Below are 19592 nucleotides of genomic sequence, written 5' to 3' on the forward strand. Positions count from 1 at the left end.
TAAGCCATGACCCAAATGATTCCTCTGCACTGTGCAATGTGGGTGACTTGCCCAAAGTAGTGTGAAATGCTCACCTCCCACATTCTAGGTTCTATACTCCTGTTAATGTAGCCCAGGTCCTTATGAGCATTTTTGTGATGATCTCTTACAGTCTGTCCTTGAACATTTCTTGCAGGCCTGAGCCTATCTCTTTCTTACCAGCTGCTGCTCAGGCTGAACCCAATCCCAGTTTATAAGGTGCCTCTACCCAGGTGAGATACTCTGCTGGCCAGGAGTGTTAATGCTGAGCTCTGACCCCCTCAGCCCTGCTCAGACTCAGAGGCAGGGAGTTATACGTTGTGACTTTGGGGGCTCTCGAGTGTCTATCTGTGGTTGGGGATGGGGCTGTGTCCACCACAGGCCCAAGTTCCCCTATAGTCCCCATTCCTTTCATGTCCTGCCCAGTTACCCCTCCAGCAGCTGTCCTGGAGACCCCAAGAACTGAGAGCCCCACAGCACATAGAGACCACACTATGGCCTAGGGCCAGGACGCCTTCCTTAAACCAACTGCCTACAGATTTCTAAGGACACAGGAGCTAGGGGACAGGAGGGCCTGACTCACCATCTAATCCTGTGGCAGGCACTGATGGGGGTGGGGAATGAAGACCCTAAGGGAACCAGGGACAGGCCCAGGGCCCCTCCTGCGGACCCTAGTCAAACCGTCTGGCTCTTCGGTGTGGACATCTGGCCTTGTTCTCAGTGCCCAGGCCCCCCGCCTGGTGGGTGAGGTTCTTTACTCTGTTGCCATATACTATTTTCAGCCCAAGTAAGAACAGGATTTTCCACTCCCAGCCCCAGACCATTGTCCAGCAGTGACGTGGAGGGACCTGCCTGCTCTCAAAATATCTCCTCTTACTCTCTGGGCCTTGCTGCCCTTTCCCCACCTCCTCGCCCTGACATCACTTCCTGGGGCTGTTGACTCCTGAAGGACGCTGTGAAAGGTCACAGCCCCTGACAGGGACCCCAGGGATTATCCAGCCCAGCTGCAGACTCAAGGCCAGAGAGGGGCAGGGCCTTGTCCAAGGTCACTCAGCAGGTCAGCGTGGCGCCTGGTCTTGCGCCAGGGGCTCGGGCTGCCCCTGCAGCTCTGCTCCATTTAGTGCAAGTCAGTGCCTTTGTGGGAATCCTGCCATCACCTCCACCACCCCAGCTCTTCCCACCTCTGATGGAGCTGGGGAGCTGAGGCCAGGGACCTGGGGCGGAGCGGGGCAGGGAGAGCAGCTGGGAGGAGTAAATGCCTGCTGACTGGCCTACAGCAGCTCTTCTCAGTGAGCTCCGTGCAATGGGGGCAGGGGCCCTGGCACATAGGGGTCTCTGCCCCAGGTGGCATTTGTCCCAGGAGGGACACTCTTACCCTCCAAAGGCTAGGAAAGGCCCTGGCCAACATGCCCTCCAGACACAGTTACTCCTATCTTGGTCCAGGTCAGGCCACCAAAGCTACCCCTCTGCCACCACCCTTGTCAAGGCAGATTTGGGCTGATCTGTTTAGAACCAGGCCCCTGAGGAAGGGAGCTAAGGTACTGACCCATGTCCCAGGCACCAGGCAGCGCCCTGTCACATCCATTATTATTTATTCTTTACCACCACCGTGTGAAATAGACATTATTACCCCCATTTAGCAGATGAGAGGACAGGCTCTGAGAGGTGAGGACTTGCTCCAGGTTATACAGGCAGTAAACGGGTGAGTCAAGATTGAGTTCAGGTCCATCTGATGCCCAGATTAGTTCCCTTTCCAGTATTGCATGCCACTTGCAACCCCTGCGGGGCAGGAGAGTTTGTAAGCGACCCTTTGTGTGATTCAAGATGAGAGAGGCAGTCTAGTGAAGATGTAGTTAAGAGCACCAGTTCTCTGCCCAGACCACCTGCGTTTGAGGGTTGTCTCCACTTCTTCCAGCTGTGGCACCTTGGGCAAATCAATCTTGCAGCACCTCCATTTTCTCATTTCTAGAAGGAGATACTACCTCCCACGTAGGGCATTGGGAGGCTTACCTGAATGAATACACATGAAGCACTTAGAACAAGGCCTGGCACATGATAAGCGTTTACACACCAGGCACTGTGCCAAGGGGATACAGAGGCGAGCGAGCTGGACCCTGCCCTCAGGGAGTTGACATAACTTAATAAGTAACCACACTGGGATAAGTGAGTTGAAGGAAAGGACAGTGTGTCCGGCCAGTGAGCAATAGAGTGTCCCCTGTGGGTGAGGCTTCCCCAGGGTGTGGGAGGAAAGAGCAGGTCCATCCTGGGGTGAGGTGTGGGACCACCCGCTGCCCTGCTTGACACTGGGTGGCTCTCAGGCTCATGAGCTTGTGTGTGTTTACAGAACCTTGTCCAGGCGATGAGCTGTGGAAGGGCAGTAAGGAGAAGTGATGGCAGGAGGAGGAAGACGAGGATGCCCCTGATCTTCCAGAGCCCGCCCCTATGGGCTTGAGGGCTCCCACCCACCCATGGCAGCAGGCTTAGCCATTTCTCCCTGACTGGTGGTGCCCACCACAGGGTGCTGCAGCCTCTCCTTGGTTTATCCAAGAGTCAGAGACCCAGGGCTGGAGGACTGGCCTGGAGCTGGGCCAGAGCAGGCAATGGATGGGCAGTTTTTGCTGTGTGACCTGAGGCCAACTGCTTGCCCTCTCTGTGTCACTCTATAGAACCTGAAGACCTTGCTTCCCACATTCCAGTTCTCCCTACCTTAGGGCAGCAGCCACCCAGATTTTTCATCAAAGACACAACTAACAGCTACTCCCCCAGGCACTCCCAAGACCCCATGAGCCCTCAGTTCTGAGGACTAGAGTGGGGCAGTGGGTCTCCCCTAGTATCAAGTGACCAGAAAGGTGAAGTGACTCCACTGGCACCCCATATTGCCTTGGAGTGGAGCCAGTTGAATGTCTGATGCTTCTGCCTCCTGTGGGGTGGAGGCTGGAACTTGGCCAGGAGTCACTGGGCTGCAGGTTGAAGGATGCATTTACCTTCCCCAGGGGTATGTGCTTGAGGTGTGGGGTGAAGGGTGGGGGAAATGAGCTCCAGAAACCAAACTCATCCTCCTCTGTCCTGATGCACCGAGTGACATGGTGAATACTTTTTTCTTTCTGGGCCTCAGTTTCCAATTTCCCCATATGCAGCGGGCCCTGGCTCTGCCCGGCCACTCCAGCCTCTTCAGTAGGGCTCGCCTCTCTCTTGGCTCCAGCTCAGCCAGGTGTCCAGTCTCAGCCCTGTCCCAGCCAGGAACAATGGGCCAGACCGAGCCAGCCCCCAGGGGCTCACCTGAGACTATTTTCAGCCCTTGGAGATGAAGTCAGAAAAGGATTTTCCACTCCCAGCACAATGGCTGCCCTGAACCATTGTCCAGCAGGCATCCGCCTGCCCCAAAGTATCTCCCCTGCTTCTACCCTCTGGGCCTCCCTGCCCTACTCCTCACCTCCCAAACTTGACATCACTTCCTGGGCCTGTTACTCCTAAAAGCCACTGTGAAACAGCATGTGAGCCCCCTGGGAGACCTGACCAATTGGAATCAGTTTTCCCTCTTGGCAGGGACCCCAGGGATTATTTGGCTGCATTGAGAGACTGGAGACCAGAGAGGGCTGTGCCTCACCCAAGGTCATGCAGCGATCAGCATAGAGAATAAATGCGAGGCCAGGGCTCTCTGGCTTCTTCCGTTTCCTCCATCAGCACTGGTCTGTACCTCCTGGGAGTGACAGCTCATCTTGGAAGGCCTGGGGTGGACATCCTGGGGAGAAGCCTGAGTGATGTGGGTGAGAGGGGGTGTACCTTGGGTTCTGACCTTGGAGCTCCCGATTCAGTTCTGTTTGTACCAACTGTGACTTTAGTGTGTGCTGAACTCAGAGTTACCAAGTAGCAGCTTCAGGGAAAGGAGGAGGTCTGGGGACACAGGGAAGCTGAGGCAGGAAGATCAGGGTTCTGGCCCAGTTTAGCCACCACTAGCCCTGTGATTGCAAACTCAGTTTCTTCATCTGTAAAATGGAACTGATAGTACCTCCTTTTCCAGTTTACTGAACAGTGAGCATGCAGTAAGGCACAAATATGCAACTGTTTTATTTTTCTCCCATCGACTCTCTCTGCTTGATGATGTCTAATTTCCCTTTTCCATCCATAACTGCATATTTGGTAAACTCCAAAACTTTGAGTCACTTTTGGATAACAACTGAAGTTCAGTCCAGTTTAAAATTCCAGTCGCCTACTTAATTTACTGCTCCCTCCTCCTCTTCCCCTGTGCTGGGAGGACCCTGCTCCCTCTCCTTTGCGTGCCCCTCTCCTCTGGATGTGGGGCAAGGTGAGGAGGAAAGGGACCAGTGGATCATCCCCAGAACTGCCACAGCCCCCTCTTGCTGTCCTTGCTTCTCTGATCCTGACAACCTGACATCAGTGCCCCTCTGCATGGAATCCCCCAAACACCAGACCACACTTTTGTAAGAGTCTCTTCATTAAACAATCCCAAAGTCACCAATTTGAGTGTGACCCATCTTTCCTGCTGAAACTCTTTAACTGATATACTCCAGTCTCCCTGAGTGATTTTCCTAGAGCATCCCTCACCTGGCTTGGGAGTGGGAAAGCCCTTGTCCGGCCCCCTCCCCCCTCCCACTAGGTTGTGAACTCACAGCTGCAGAGATGTCAGGTGTTCTGCTTGTAGAGTCAAGAGTAATGGGTGGGGGACTTCCCTGGTGGCCCAGTGGATAAGACTCTGTGCTCCCAATGCAGGGGGCCCAGGTTCGATCCCTGGTCAGGGAACTATGATCCCACATGCATGCCGCAACTAAGGAGCCCACCTGCCACAACTAAGGAGACAGTGAGCTGCAACTAAGGAGCCCACCTCCCACAACTCAGACCTGGTGCACCTAAATAAATAATAATTGTTAAAAAAGAGTGAAGGGTGGTAGAGAGCTGGGTAATAAACTCAGAGAAGTTATCTAACCCCAACTGTTTTCAGGTTACTTTAGTAGGTGGGTATTTCACCCCTCTGTGTCCTCAGATTTATGTCCTGGAGCCAAATTCCAAATCAGCAGCCACATGAAAAGTCCTACCTCACTGTGGGATTAAACTGTCAGACCAGCCTTTGTGACCAAAGCAATTGAAAAATGTGGGGGAGGAAATTAAAAGTCGTCACCCAGCCTGTGGTAGTGTGTGTGTGTGTGTGTGTGTGTTTATGTCTGTGTTTATGTCACACACAGTGGTCACATCTGTGTGTGAGGGAGAAATCTGAGGGGTAGGGGCTGTCCCGGCAGGTACCACATAGATACCTGGAGACAGAAGGGCCACAGGTGGGTGCCTAGCCTGTGGGAGAAAGAGAGGGACCAGGAGGGGCTGCCATGGAGTCAGACTAAAACCAGGAGATGGAAGTAGACAGGGTTGGGGATGACAGGAAGAGATGGGAGTGGGGAGGGGATCCAGCTGCCAGCTCTGTAGACCCCCTTTCCTTCTCTCCCTCGCCATTCTTCCTCCCTTTCCTTCAGTTTCCCTCCCTCCTTACTTCCCATTTCCCTCACCCTTTTGTTCCCTGTCCCCAGAATTCCTGGGAACAAAGGAAATCAAAAGGGGCAGTTCAGAGCTTCAAACATATCCCTTCAATCTGAGTGCTGGCTCAACTCCCTTGCCAGGCTGTGCTTAGTCTACTGTGGGTCCTGGGTTCATGGATGCTGCCTTGCTGCCCCCTGCTGCCCAGAGCTGGCAGCAGAGGCAGGAATGGGGGCTGGGGTCCAGACTTTCTCCCGTGGAGTGATGAGAAGAAAATGATCCTGCTGGCAGCCAGGTTGTTGGAGAGTGTGAGATAGGGGTAGGACTGAGAATTGAAACTGGGAACACAATTTGCAAAACATACCTGATTTACAAAACAGTTAACAGTGCCTGACCAAGCTGTGATGTCCATCTCAGACTAAGCTCACACTTGAAAACACCCATGTATTTAGACCCACATGTTCCAAGAGAAAACCACAGGCAAACTGATTTAATAGTAATTCTCCACGAGGGCTCCTGTGTTCTCTACATAAGATCTCTGACTCTTCCAGCAACTTCCTGCTTTGCAAATCCTGACCAATCTCTGCCAGAGACCATCCTTTGACTCACTCCAGCCCCACAACCCTATAAGCACCCCTTCCTTAACTCCTCCCTTTGGAGACACCCCAGGGAATCCCCTGATGGGAAGTCTTTGCTGCAGCAAGTGGTAAGCCCGGCCTTGTTGGCTACAGGTGTGTTCCTGATGGTGGGGGCTGATCAGCATTGACAAGAGGTTGCTGCCTCTTCCTGGGTGAGAGCAGGTGACGTTTCAGATCTCCATTCCAGCCAACCTGCCCCTGTGGGCTTGCAAGGACTCCCCATCTAGCGCCCTAGAGCCCCTAGCTGATCCATCCACTCTGCACCAGCACTGTGGGGTATTTTATTCCCTCAGAGGAGCATGTGTCGGACTGCTGGTTTTGTGAGGGCAAGACTGAGGGGCAGATACAGCTGCTCCATCCTCAGGGCGCTGCCCCTCTGAGGCCCAGTGTCCCAGCTTGGGGTTTCAAAGGCACTGACTTGACACTCATTTGTTCTGCCAGGAGTGGTCCCCAAGGACAGCTCTATGATGTCCTCTGGCCATGGGTATTCCTTTAACCTCCTGCTTACCTTCCAGAGGCCCCAGATGGTGTCCCCCACCTTCACTGGCTGCCAGGAAGACACCCAAACCCTGGGTCTGAGGACACAGCTGAGTGCTGGGGAGTGGGGCTAGAGAGGCCCTCCCAAAGGACTTGCAGGCTGGGCTCTAGGCCTTGAGGACCCGCCTCTCCATCTGGTCTGGGAGCTCTTCTGAAGGGAAGTCAGAATCTTCTCCCTTCTCTGAAGCTGGGGTCTCTGAAAGGGCTTATCCCGCCAACAAGGGTCCTCTCTGTACCTCCCTAACACCCTGTCCTCATTTGCATCTTCCCCCCACATCCAGAGATGGAGAGATCACTCCCTCCTAGGCAACCCCTGTCCCTGTGGGAGAGCCCTCCTCACAGGAGCTCTGTCTCCCCAGCTTGGCCTTAGGGGCACACGGCACACCTGCCCTCAGCCCAGGGCAGCCACGGGAAGGTGTCACCATGACCCCGAGTTGGCTCTTCTCCAGGTTGGCACCCCCAGCTCCCTACCTTGCCCCCCTCCGGGGCTACCCTGCCCCACTCCAGGGCCTCCACCCCTACCAAAAGCCCTGCCCTCTGTATGCCCCCAGAAGTCCTTGCCTCCTCGAATGGCAGCCTCTACAACAGGACTCCATCCCCTGGGAGGTGTGACTGAGCTCAACTGCTCCTCCCAGCGTCCCCTGTGACACCATCTGGGAAGAAGAGTTTACCCACCACCCACGAGATGCCTGTGATTTGGATCCCACCAGCATGGCAGTAAGTAAAATGCATCTGACTCTCAATCATGAGGAAGGGGAGGCCCTTGGGATAGAGTGGGAAGCAAAAATTAAGGGGGGGAGTCTCAGCCAGCCCTCCAGACCCCACCCCGCATCCTCACCCCAGACCCACACACCTTGTCCACAAGCTTTCACTCCACCTAAACCCGGGTGCCTTCATCCACGAGGCACAGAGCACATAAACCTTGAAGACTTACATTTGAATCTTGGCTCTGCCACTCATTAATCAGATGACCTTGGGCACCTCAGTTTCCTCGTCATAAAAAAGAGGGATAATCACATACACTTTACATTCTATTTGCTTGTTTGTTTGTTTATTTATTTATATTTTTGGCTGCATTGGGTCTTCGTTGCTGCGCGTGGGCTTTCTCTAGTTGCAGTGAGCGGGGGCTACTCTTCGTTGTGGTGTGCGGGCTTCTCATTGCGGTGGCTTCCCTTATTGCAGAGCACTGGCTCTAGGCGCACAAGCTTCAGTAGTTGTGGCACGCAGGCTCTAGAGCGCAGGCTCAGTAGTTCTGGCTCACGGGCTTAGTTGCTCCGCGGCATGTGGGATCTTCCCAGACCAGGGATCGAACCCGTGTCCCCTGCATTGGCAGGCGGACTCTTAACCACTGCGCCACCAGGGAAGTCCCTTATGTTTTATTTGTATTGTCTGTCTCTTCTTGAAAGCTCTCAGAGGACAGGGGGTTTTGTCTAGTTTTGTCACTGCTTTACCCCAGTGCCTAGAACGGTGCCTAGTGCATAGTAGGTGCACAACAGTTACTCACTGAATGAATGAATGAGATTCATAGTGAGGAATAAACGAGATAAACCATGTAACTGTTTTGCAGAACATCTAGTACCAGTGGGTACTCATTATATAATTCCTTTCCTTTGCAAAGCAAGTCAAATTAATTATTTCTTGTAAGTTTCACAAGGGCCCTTTGAGGCAGGAACCTTATTATTATTGATTCATTCGTTATTTATTCAACAGATATTTACCAAGAGCCTACTATGTTGTAGGCATTGTTGTAGGTATTTGGAAATCATCAGTAAATGAAAAAGAAAGATCCTTCCCTCGGAGCTTATAGCCTAGTAGGGTGAGAGAGACAAAAAGGAACAGGTATCATAAAGTGTAAATTACGTGCTGTGTTAGGAGGTGACAAGTGCTGTGGGGAAAACAGCAGAGAGGGAAGAGGGATTAGGAGGAGAAGGAGGATGTGATTTTTTATTTATTTATTTATTTTTTTTTGTGGTACGCGGGCCTCTCACTGCTGTGGCCTTTCCCGCTGCGGAGCGCAGGCTCTGCATGCGCAGGCGCAGCAGCCACGGCTCACGGGCCCAGCCGATCCTCCCAGATCGGAGCACGAACCCGTGTCCCCTGCATCGGCAGGCGGACTCTCAACCACTGCGCCACCAGGGAAACCCTGATTTTTGTTTTTGTTTTTTTTTGTGTGTGTGTGGTATGCGGGCCTCTCACTGCTGTGGCCCCTCCCCTTGCGGCAGGCTCAGCGGCCATGGCTCACGGGCCCAGCCCGCTCCGCAGCACGTGGGATCCTCCCAGACCGGGGCACGAACCCGCGTCCCCTGCATCGTCAGGCGGACTCTCAACCACTGCGCCACCAGGGAAGCCCGGAAACCCTGATTTTTAAGTAGGGTGGTCAGGTGAAGCCTCAGGAGAGGCTAAAAAGAGGGCATTCGAACAGACTTGAAGGAGAGCCTTCCAGCCGGAGGGAACAGTAAGTACAAAGGTCTGGCTGCCAGAGGAAGGAGGCTGGTGCCTGGGGTGAAGACGGAAGAATTGAAGTGGAGGCCAGAGGTTGGTGGAATCTTGTAGGACAGTGAGTGAGGTGGAAAGCCATTGCAGAGATACAGTGTGCCTTACGTTTTAGAAGGCTGAATCTGGCTTTAGTGTGGTGAATAAACCACAGTGGGCTGAGGATGGGAGCAGCCAGAGCAGGAAGGAGCCAATGAAGAAATCCAGGCGAGAGATCATGAAGATTAGGACCAGGTGGAGGCAATGGAGGTGGTGAGAAACGGACGGATGCCAGATGTATTTTGAAGGAAGAGCCAGCAGGATACCTGCCACAACAACAACAACAAAAACCAACCAACCAACAACAAAACAAAACAAAATACGGGGAAAAAATGGCAGAGGAGTAAATATAGGAATGGAAGTAGAAGCCAGGGTCCCATCTCTACTCACTGCTACAAAGGTGTAAGTCCCAAATCCCCAAATGATCAGAAGCCATTTGTCTCGAAGGGAAACAGGGGGAGGAAATCAGAAACAGAGAAGAGACTGGACTACATTTTGCTTTTCTCCACTCTTCTGTGCTGAATCCCTCCCCCAAAAGATGCTGAAGTCCTAACACCCAGTACCTCAGAATGTAACCTTTTTGGAGAAAGGATCTTTAAAGAGGCAATTAAGTTAAAATGAGGTCACTGGGGTGGGCCCTAATCTAGTAGGACTGGTGTCCTTACAAGAAGAGGCTATTTGGACACAGACACAACAGAGGGAAGGTGGTATGAAGACACAGGGAGAAGATGGCCATCTACAAGCCAAGGGGAAAGGCCCTCAGAAGGAACCAGTCCTGCTGTCACCTGGATCTTGGACTTCTAGCCTCCAGAATGGTAAGAAAATTAATTTCTGTTGTTTAAGCCACCCAGTCTGTGGTACTCTGTTACAGCAGCCCTAGCAGACCACTTAGTGTGTATGGTACTCATGAGAATCATCCCATCTTTTATAGTTTGAAAGGGAGGTGCATTTTCTTTGCACATGTCTCCCCATATGGGAATGCCTGGCGGAAACTACTTCTTAGGGCCTGAACTCACCATTTCTGGGTTAACAAGTTGTCACCATGGTGGGGAACCTGGCCCTAATCACTCTAATTGGCCTAAGTTCTTACCTTTACACCCGAATGCTATGTTTCCTCTTCAGCAAATGCTTCATGGATTTCTGTTGCTGTTGATGTTGACTTTTGTATCAAAGAACATCATCTCCTGTGTTGGGTGCGTGACTCAGCTGACTTTCTTTCTCTTCATTATCATCTCCTAAATACTATGTGTTGACATTAATGGCCTGTGACTGCTTTGTAGCTATTTATAATCCATGATTGTATAAAGCACCACATCTCATCAGATGTATTCGGTGTTGAGGTTTGGGTTTGTGCAAGCATATGTGTGTGTGTGTGTGTGTGTGTGCGCGTGCATGTGTGAGATGGGATTTGCTGGAGCCACTGCCCACACAGGACAGAAGCTTAGGCCAACCTTCTGCAATGTCAATGTCATCAACCACTATCTATATGACAGATTCCTCGTCTTCTAAACACCTTGTACCAGCACCTATGTCAGTGAGGTGGTGGTTTTCATTGAAGTGGGCATTGCTATCACAGTACCTAGTCTTCATTTCTTTTCATTTTCATCCAGTTTGCTCAAGGCAAATCAAAACCATGTGGCACCTGCCTCTCTCACATCAATGCCATTTCTCTTTTCTTTGGCTAGTAGTATTCCTGTATCAGACATTCTCCAGGGTCTATGAACCAGGGTCAGCAAACTGGTGAGTTTTCTATTCCAGTGCGGGGGTCCATGCTGAACTCCCTATTTAAAGCCTGAGGAACAAGAAAAATGCTGGTTAAAATCCAGGAAAAGCAGTGATCACGTAAGGAGATCCAGGTTTTTATTTTATTGGTGTTTTTTCACAGAGGGATGTTGTCCCTATGTCCATTCTATAGATGGAGGATTGTTCGATCTTTCTTCTAAGAGACGCTTTTCATCACTTCCCTCATAGGTAATCTTGGCTTGTGCTTTGCTTTCTCCTCTCCTGCACATCTTGTATACAGGTTTGACCAAGTGTAGTTGTTTATACACTAGACATTACTGCTTGGAACCCTTTGTCTCCTGCTCTAAATCCTGGACATACACCATCAGTCCATAAGCCACCTGGAGAAAAGTTGAACACTGTGGATTGCTTCCCTAAACCCAGAAGTGCCAAATCCTTTGGAAGGGTTCTCTGTCTTGTCAGTTCGGTTACTGAAAGAGGCAGCAGGATTGCAATGAAATGCCTCCCTGCCAACCTGCATAAGCAGCTCAAGGTGGACACAAACCCTCCTGATCTTGCCCTTTTGTTATCCTACCTTTTGTTCTTCTGGCCTTTCTTGTCCACTTCTGAGAGTGGCAACATCTAAGAGCTTCTGCCAGTCACATCTTCAAGTGGTGGCAGATGGAAGTGTTTCCACATGAACCAAGCTCTCTGGTGAGTAAGGACATTTGCGGCCCTCCTCACACTTCTCTCTCCAGGAAATAAGGGCTTTCTCCTCTGAGATGCAAATTAATCCCCTTATTCTCAAACTTTGGGGAAAAAAATTAACTGGAAAGAACAATTCCGTTGTTTTTTTTATATGACAGTTTTCAATAAGTACAGCATTTCTGTTAGTATTTTTCTAATCTGGGAATTGCCAGAAGCCAAGGTGAGCATCGTGTATGTCCATACAATAAACATTAGATAAAGCAGTGAACACGCGACAGCACCGCCATTTTGGCGCCATTAATGTCAAAACCCTCACTAACGCAGGATGATTAGGGGACTAGATATGTACCCAGGACCTCAGTTATGGTGGAGGATAAACGTTGTGCACAATAGTATCCAAAATAGAATAAAATATTCTGAAAAAAAATTTAGTTCTCCCTGCAAATTCTGTCATTTGTCATTTAAAAGCACTGCACATAAAATTGGACAATTCCTTTTTAATTTTACAATGAGGCTTAGTATGGAAAAAATTACCTGAACACTGACAATAATAACTACAGAAAAGGTATGTGAGTCTACTTAAACTTTGTCTCACCGATAGGACCATAAGCATCGTTAGGGCAAAGATCACTTCCTAGACTTCCTTCAGTTCTCTGATGCTTCTCCCCTTCTTAGTTCGTATGGCTGAAATATGGGGTGTTCATATTTCATGAATATTTCATGGCATTTCAAGAAATGCCAACTGAATTGGAACATCCTCTTCTGTTATTTAAATAAAATTTAAATAAAGCAGCAGTTAAAGAAAGTTTTTGATTATTTGCTCTGTGGTAGGCACAGTGCTAAGAGTTTTACATACATTACCTCAGTTAATCTTCAAACCACTCAAGAGGACAGAATTATTTTATCCCCCTTTTTATGGGTCACCAGCACTCTGAGAAGCAAAGGTGTGGCTTTGTTCTGCATTTTCTGTGGTTCCTGTTATCAGGCCCCGGGGCTCCAGTTCCAGTTCCTTTCCTTACAGATTGGGTGACATTGGACAAGACCATTGCCTTCTCTGAGCCTCAGTTTCCTCCTCTAAGAAATGAGAGTAGTCATCTGTTCTAAGTAAGGCTTAAGAAGATTAATATGTTAATTTATGCAAAACTACTTAGAAAAATGGTAAATCCCTATATAAAATTTTGTTTATAAATTTTTTCAATTTTTCTCAATAATGAGAAACTATCAAACCCCTTCATTTTTTTTTTAACATCTTTATTGGAGTATAATTGCTTTACAATTGTGTGTTAGTTTCTGCTTTACAACAAAATAAATCAGTTATATATATACATATGTTCCTCTTGCGTCTCCCTCCCTCCCACCCTCCCTATCCCATGCCTCCAGGCGATCACAAAGCACCGAGCTGATCTCCCTGTGCTATGCGGCTGCTTCCCACTAGCTATCTACCTTACGTTTGGTAGCGTATATATGTCCATGCCACTCTCTCACTTTGTCACAGCTTACCCTTCCCCCTCCCCATATCCTCAAGTCCATTCTTTAGTAGGTCTGTGTCTTTATTCCTGTCTTACCCCTAGGTTCTTCATGACATTTTTATTTTCTTGAATTCCATATATATGTGTTAGCATACGGTATTTGTCTCTCTCTTTCTGACTTACTTCACTCTGTATGACAGACTCTAGGTCTATCCACCTCATTACAAATAGCTCAATTTCATTTCTTTTTATGGCTGAGTAATATTCCATTGTATATATGTGCCACATCTTCTTTATCCATTCATTCGATGATGGACGCTTAGATTGTTTCCATCTCCGGGCTATTGTAAATAGAGCTGCAATGAAAATTTTGGTACATGACTCTTTTTGAATTATGGTTTTCTCAGGGTATATGCCCAGTAGTGGGATTGCTGGGTCATATGGTAGTTCTATTTGTAGTTTTTTAAGGAACCTCCATACTGTTCTCCACAGTGGCTGTACCAATTCACATTCCCACCAGCACTGCAAGAGTGTTCCCTTTTCTCCACACCCTCTGCAGCATTTATTGTTTCTAGATGTTTTGATGATGGCCATTCTGACTGGTGTGAGATGATATCTCATTGTAGTTTTGATTTGCATTTCTCTAATGATTAATGATGTTGAGCATTCTTTCATGTGTTTGTTGGCATTCTGTATATCTTCTTTGGAGAAATGTCTATTTAGGTCTTCTGCCCATTTTTGGATTGGGTTGTCTCTTTTTTTGTTATTAAGCTGCATGAGCTGCTTGTAGATTTTGGAGATTAATCCTTTGTCAGTTGCTTCATTTGCAAATATTTTCTCCCATTCTGAGGGTTGTCTTTTGGTCTTGATTATGGTTTCCTTTGCTCTGCAAAAGCTGTGAGGTTTCATTAGGTCCCATTTGTTTATTTTTGTTTTTATTTCCATTTCTCTAGGAGGTGGGTCAGAAAGGATCTTGCTGTGATTTATGTCATAGGGTGTCCTGCCTATGTTTTCCTCTAAGAGTTAGTTTCTGGCCTTACATTTAGGTCTTTAATCCATTTTGAGCTTATTTTTGTGTATGGTGTTAGGGAGTGATCTAATCTCATACTTTTACATGTACCTGTCCAGTTTTCCCAGCACCACTTATTGAAGAGGCTGTCCTTTCTCCACTGTACATTCCTGCCTCCTTTATCAAAGATAAGGTGACCATATGTGCGTGGGTTTATCTCTGGGCTTTCTATCCTGTTCCATTGATCTATCTTTCTGTCAAACCCCTTCATTTGCAGCAACTTTTTTTTCAAGAATGCTTTCTTAGCACACTCCTTTGTGGGTTTGTTTGTTTTGTTTTTAATTTTTTTCTTTTTCTAAAATTTATTTATTTTTTGGCTGCATTGGGTCTCCGTTGCAGTGCATGGGCTTCTCATTGCAGTGGCTTCTCTTGTTGCGGAGCACGGGCCCTAGAACGCATGGGCTTCATTGCGGTGCGTGGGATCAGTGGTTGTGTCTCGGGCTCTAGAGGGCAGGCTCGGTAGTTGTGGCGCACCGGCTTAGTTGCTCCGCAGCATGTGGGATCTTCCCGGACCACAGATCGAACCTGTGTCCCCTGCATTGGCAGGCAGATTCTTAACCACTGCGCCACCAGGGAAGTCCCTGCAGCAACTTTATTAAATGTGACACCTTGATTTAAGAAAGTGATATGTTTCTTTATTTAATTTTCAACTAAAGAATGCATTCACTCAGGTCAAACAAAACAAATATTGAAAGGTAAACAGTGAAGAGTCTCTCTCTCATTAACTCTATTAAACAACCACCATTCATGGTTTCTTCATCTTTCCAGATAACTGTATGCATATACAAGCCCTAAAAGCCGTGTGCTCTTTTTTCTTTCTCTATACACAAAAGGCTACATACTTGTACACATATTTCTAGCTTTCTTCTGCAGATTTCCTGAAAGTCTTTTCACACCAATACACAAAAAGCTTACTTGCTCTGTTCACAGCCATAATTTATTTAACCAGTTCCCTATGAATAACATTTAGGTCATTTCCAATCTTTGGATATTGATTTGTTGATTTTTAAAGAGCTGAAATGAATGAAAACATCAATTCTTTCTTCATTATGAGGTTTAAACTATTTAACAAAACAAGAATGTCTGACTGTACCTCAGATTCAACTAGTCTGATTTAAAAGGGACAGGGGGGGCTTCCCTTGTGGCGCAGTGGTTGAGAGTCCGCCTGCCGATGCAGGGGACACGGGTTCGTGCCCCGGTCCGGGAAGATCCCACATGCCATGGAGCGGCTGGGCCCGTGAGCCATGGCTGCTGAGCCTGCGCGTCCGGAGCCTGTGCTCCGCAACGGGAGAGGCCACAACAGTGAGAGGCCCGCTTACCGCAAAAATAAAATAAAATAAAATAAAAATAAATAAATAAATAAAAGGGACAGGGAACTGTTGGTACTCAGTGAAAGATTTCCCCCCTGATCTCAGGGTTCAACTCTCATGTAATTTGGCTTCTTGCTCCTCGTATTGATTTTGTTACCCTCTCCAACCCCCTGCAGCAGGCAGTGTTGCAGAGGCCAATGAGGCTCCAGCAGACCTCTGTGGACTATCGCCTCTTTACTACATGCACTGTGTTCCTTTTAATACAAGCTAACTTCTGAATCAGGGGCAGATCTGGTGGGCATGATAGGAAGGAGCCAGACTGAAATGAGAAAGGTCTCAGTCTTACCTCAGAAGTCCTGAGTTCTAGTTCTGACCAACATTTCCTAGCTGCGTAACCTAAAGCAAGTCATATAGTTTCTCTGAGCCTGTTTCCTCATCTGTAAAATGGGAATAATCAGAGTATCTATTCAGACTCCATGTACAAATGAAGCATGATAACATATGTAAAGCCCTTAGCACAATGCTGGCTCATAGCACACATGAAAAAAATGGTAGCATGTTTTATTAGTAGAGCTTGGAAGGGTGATCAGGACTCACAAAGAAGAAAGGAAAGGAACAGCATTCCAAGAGGGGGAACAGCACGTACAACTAGCAGAATTTACAAAGTGTGAACCCTCAGAGCCAGCCATGGGAGGAGGCAGAGCAAGGATTGTCGACCCGATTTTGTAGCTGAGGAAACTAAGACCCAGAAAGGGGCAATGACTCACCCCCATCTCCCATCAATGTACATGGAGGCAGGGGAGGAATTCAAAGCCCTGAGGAGCAGCTGCCAGGGCTAAAATTCCTGGGTTATGAATTTGTGGGTTAATACTTGGTTGGGCAGCTGGAATGTGGTAGGAATGTGAAAGGGGGAACTTCCGGAAGTGGTGGCCCTTTTCAGGACATAAGCTGCCCACGGATGCTGGACTGACAGAGCAAACAGGTGCGGCATGGGGCTCCTCGACCTCAGGAAAGGGGTTGGGCGGGTCTTGGGACCATGGTTGGGGCTAAAAGAAAAGCACTGGTCTGGAGAGGAGGCTGCAGGTACATCAAGGCTGGGGGCTGAGAGGAGCAAGGGAAGTCTCAGAAGTCTTTGGAAATGTCAGACATAGCTCGTCAACTCTGGGTCTCACTGGACGTCTGCCAGCTGCTAAGGCTTCTGAGGCCACAGGCAGAGGCAGGGAGAGGGGGGAGGGGGAGGGAGAGGAAGAGGAGGAAGCAAGCGTTCTTCCAGACACACTCTAACGCAGGGCTCTTTGACCTCTCCTGGATCCCGGTAGATGGCGCCTGGCTCCTGGGCCCAGCTCTGAGCCTGCAGCCCTCTCCTTCCTTCTCCCAAGCCTGTCTTCCCTCGCCCTCAGTGACACCACAGTGCTCTGCTGCACATCTTATTGCTCTGGCTGCTTCTCTTCAGTCTTGTCCCTGGGCATCTCTTCTTCCCTCCTTTAACTGATGGCTCCAGCCCAAACCCTCTTCTCTATCTTCTCTCTTCCATTAAGCAAACTCACTGCCCTATGGCCTAGAAAAACGAACATTAAGTTGGTAAGTTCCCCAAATCTGTGTCTCCAGCCTGCTGTCAACCCCTGGTGATGGGATATTATTTTATTAAAGAGCCACCAATTTTCTCTGACTTGACGTGGGTGCAATGATCAAACCACCTGGCAAAGCTAATCGGAGTAGGCATTTCCAGGGGCTGGAGCACAGTCTCCACGGAAATCAGATGAGGCTCTGCATACCATCCGGGGGCAGTGGATGGACCAGGCAAGAAGGCTGAGGACTGGGGAGAGGACGCTGGGGAGAAGTCAGGGCCATCAAGACAACCCCCACACCCCAACTTCAACACAGATTCCTCTCCTCTGCCCACCTTGGAGAACGAGGGCTCAGCCTATTGGGAGTAAATGGGCCTCCTCTTCCCCTGTAGCAGATGTTGGAGCAGGTCCCTGATCATGACCCTCAGTGCTCACTATTCCCTATGCCCCGACACCTTCTCACTGACGGTACCTGGGACTCTGCCTGGGAGCTTTCTCTGGCCGTCTGGAGCACATTTGGCCAGAAGGGCCAGAAAATTTGGGGACCAGCTTTTAACCAATGACAACTAGAGTTGATAGATAAATGCTCCAGATTCCTTGTCACTCATGTGGGAAATCTCTGAGGCATGTTCTGTGCTGCCTCCTAGAGGTTCCCAATGGGATTGACCCCCAGGGATAATCTCTTCATTGACCACTGTTGGGCTGTACCTCACAGGCCTACAAAGGCCTGTGCTTGCCCAGCTTCAAGACCGAAGAAAGAGCCGGGAGTCAGCGACAAAGATATCAATGGTTTAATGGATGGGGGAGCTTACACGTCTGAAGCAAGGTCCTGGAGCAACCGTGGGGCAGGACATGGCAGCGGTCTTCACTCCCAGGGGGTAGAAGGGGATTGACATCAGGTTGGCTCATCGGTTACCAGGGAAACTAACAGAGGGGCACACCCCTCATTGCCCCTTTGATAAGAACAATTACCAGCTGGGGCCTGGGGCAAGTAGGTAGGGAGGTCAGTTATGTGAGTAGGGTGTAGGTGAAGCAGGCACTGGTCGGGCAGGGGATGTAAAGGCAACAAGAGAACAGCCACCTTGAGTGGCCTGAACATACAACCACCCTGAATTGGCTTCCTTCCTTTCCCTGTCTTACTTCCCCAGGCCCTTAGTGATGCTTTCAGGATCATCTCAGAAATTAACTACTTGCACTTGATTCCTTGCCCCGGTGTTGGCTTCTGGGCGAACCCAAACCAAGATAACCCTCTGTCTCCCTCACATTCACATCCAATCTGCCTAAATCCTGCTGATTCTACTTCCTAAAAAGTCCCCACAATCCCCCTTCTAATCAGTTCCTCACTTATCACCCCTCCTCCATCCCTACCAGCTTGGCCCCTGCCTGGACTACTGGCCCTCACTGGTCCCCTGCCTCCTCTTCTGCCTGTCCGCACAGCAGCTGGGATGAGCAAGCTTTCTAAGACATTACTCTGATTATGCCCCTCCCCTGCTTATACCCTTCCATGGCTCCCATCACCCTGAGGATAAACTAAGCTTCCCAGCTTGACATTCAAGGCCCTGCAAGACCTGGTCCCTCCCGCCTCTTCAGCCTTGTCTGTCCCACTCCTCCCTTCCACTGGACTCTCCAACTGAACTGAGACACATAAGGTTCCCAGAATTTGCCACGTTCTCTCTCACTTCCAGGTCTTTGCATGCTGCCCCCTCCCCTGATTTCACCCAGATGACCCTAGTTGTTCTTAAACACCAGCTTAGGACTTGTACCCTGACTTCCCCTGTACCCATGTCTCCAGGCTGGGCCAGGGGCCCCTCTGGGTTCCTATGCCTCAGTGCACATCACTGCATCCCTCTGCCCACAACATCCTGGCTTATCCCCTCTCCGAGCCAGACACTTCTTGAGGGCACTAGCCGTGGACAATTCATCTTTGTATCCCCGGTGCCCTGACCATGCTTGGGCACATAGAGAGGGTCAGAGAAGAGATGAATGATAATGATGACTCTAAATCCCCAAAGAGACCTATATTCATTCCTTCATTTAGTTATTATAGAGCCCTGTGCCAAGTGTGGAGAAAACAGGGCTGGTGAACCACAGACACAGTGCCTGTGTTCGTAGGCAGTGTTCCAGACACTGTTCTGGAACAGTGTCTCACCTCTGCTGGTGAGGGAGCGATGTGGAGAGAGACTACATCAGGCCAGAGTGATCCGGTGCATCAGAGGCCAACACTGGGGCCTTGGGAGCCCCGAGGAGGCCCTGGGCACTGTCTGATGGGGAGGGGGACAGAGAAGGCTTCTGAGAGGAGGTGCCTCCTCTCTGTGCTGGCCCTGATCACCCTTTGTCTTTGCAAAGCATGTGGGGGGCTGGGGAGTCAGGGGAGAAGCAGGGTCTATTACTGCGTCCCCTATAATCTCACCTCCTCCTTCCCGTCAAAGCTGACCTTTACTCAGTTGGTCATTCCCATTCATGTCTTTATACATAAGTATAGTATTACTTTGCATGTTTTAAAACGTTATGTTCATAGTATCATACTGTGTGTATCC

At 49.4% G+C, this 19592-nt stretch overlaps 1 protein-coding gene across 1 annotated transcript in view; it reads left to right on the top strand.

Annotated features, from left to right (window-relative positions):
• Window positions 1-4622: 4622 nt before the first annotated feature.
• P2RY6 (pyrimidinergic receptor P2Y6) overlaps window positions 4623-19592 on the top strand; it is a 61617-nt gene continuing 46647 nt past the window's right edge. The window contains exon 1 of the mRNA XM_089915297.1: window positions 4623-10024. The gene's annotated coding sequence lies outside the window, so the exon portion shown is untranslated. The remainder of the gene's footprint in view (window positions 10025-19592) is intronic.

This window comes from Delphinapterus leucas, chromosome 7 (assembly GCF_059928025.1).
Source record: "Delphinapterus leucas isolate spDelLeu-1000000601 "Yukka" chromosome 7, BTC_Dleu_Yukka2, whole genome shotgun sequence".
Lineage (NCBI taxonomy): Eukaryota > Metazoa > Chordata > Mammalia > Artiodactyla > Monodontidae > Delphinapterus > Delphinapterus leucas.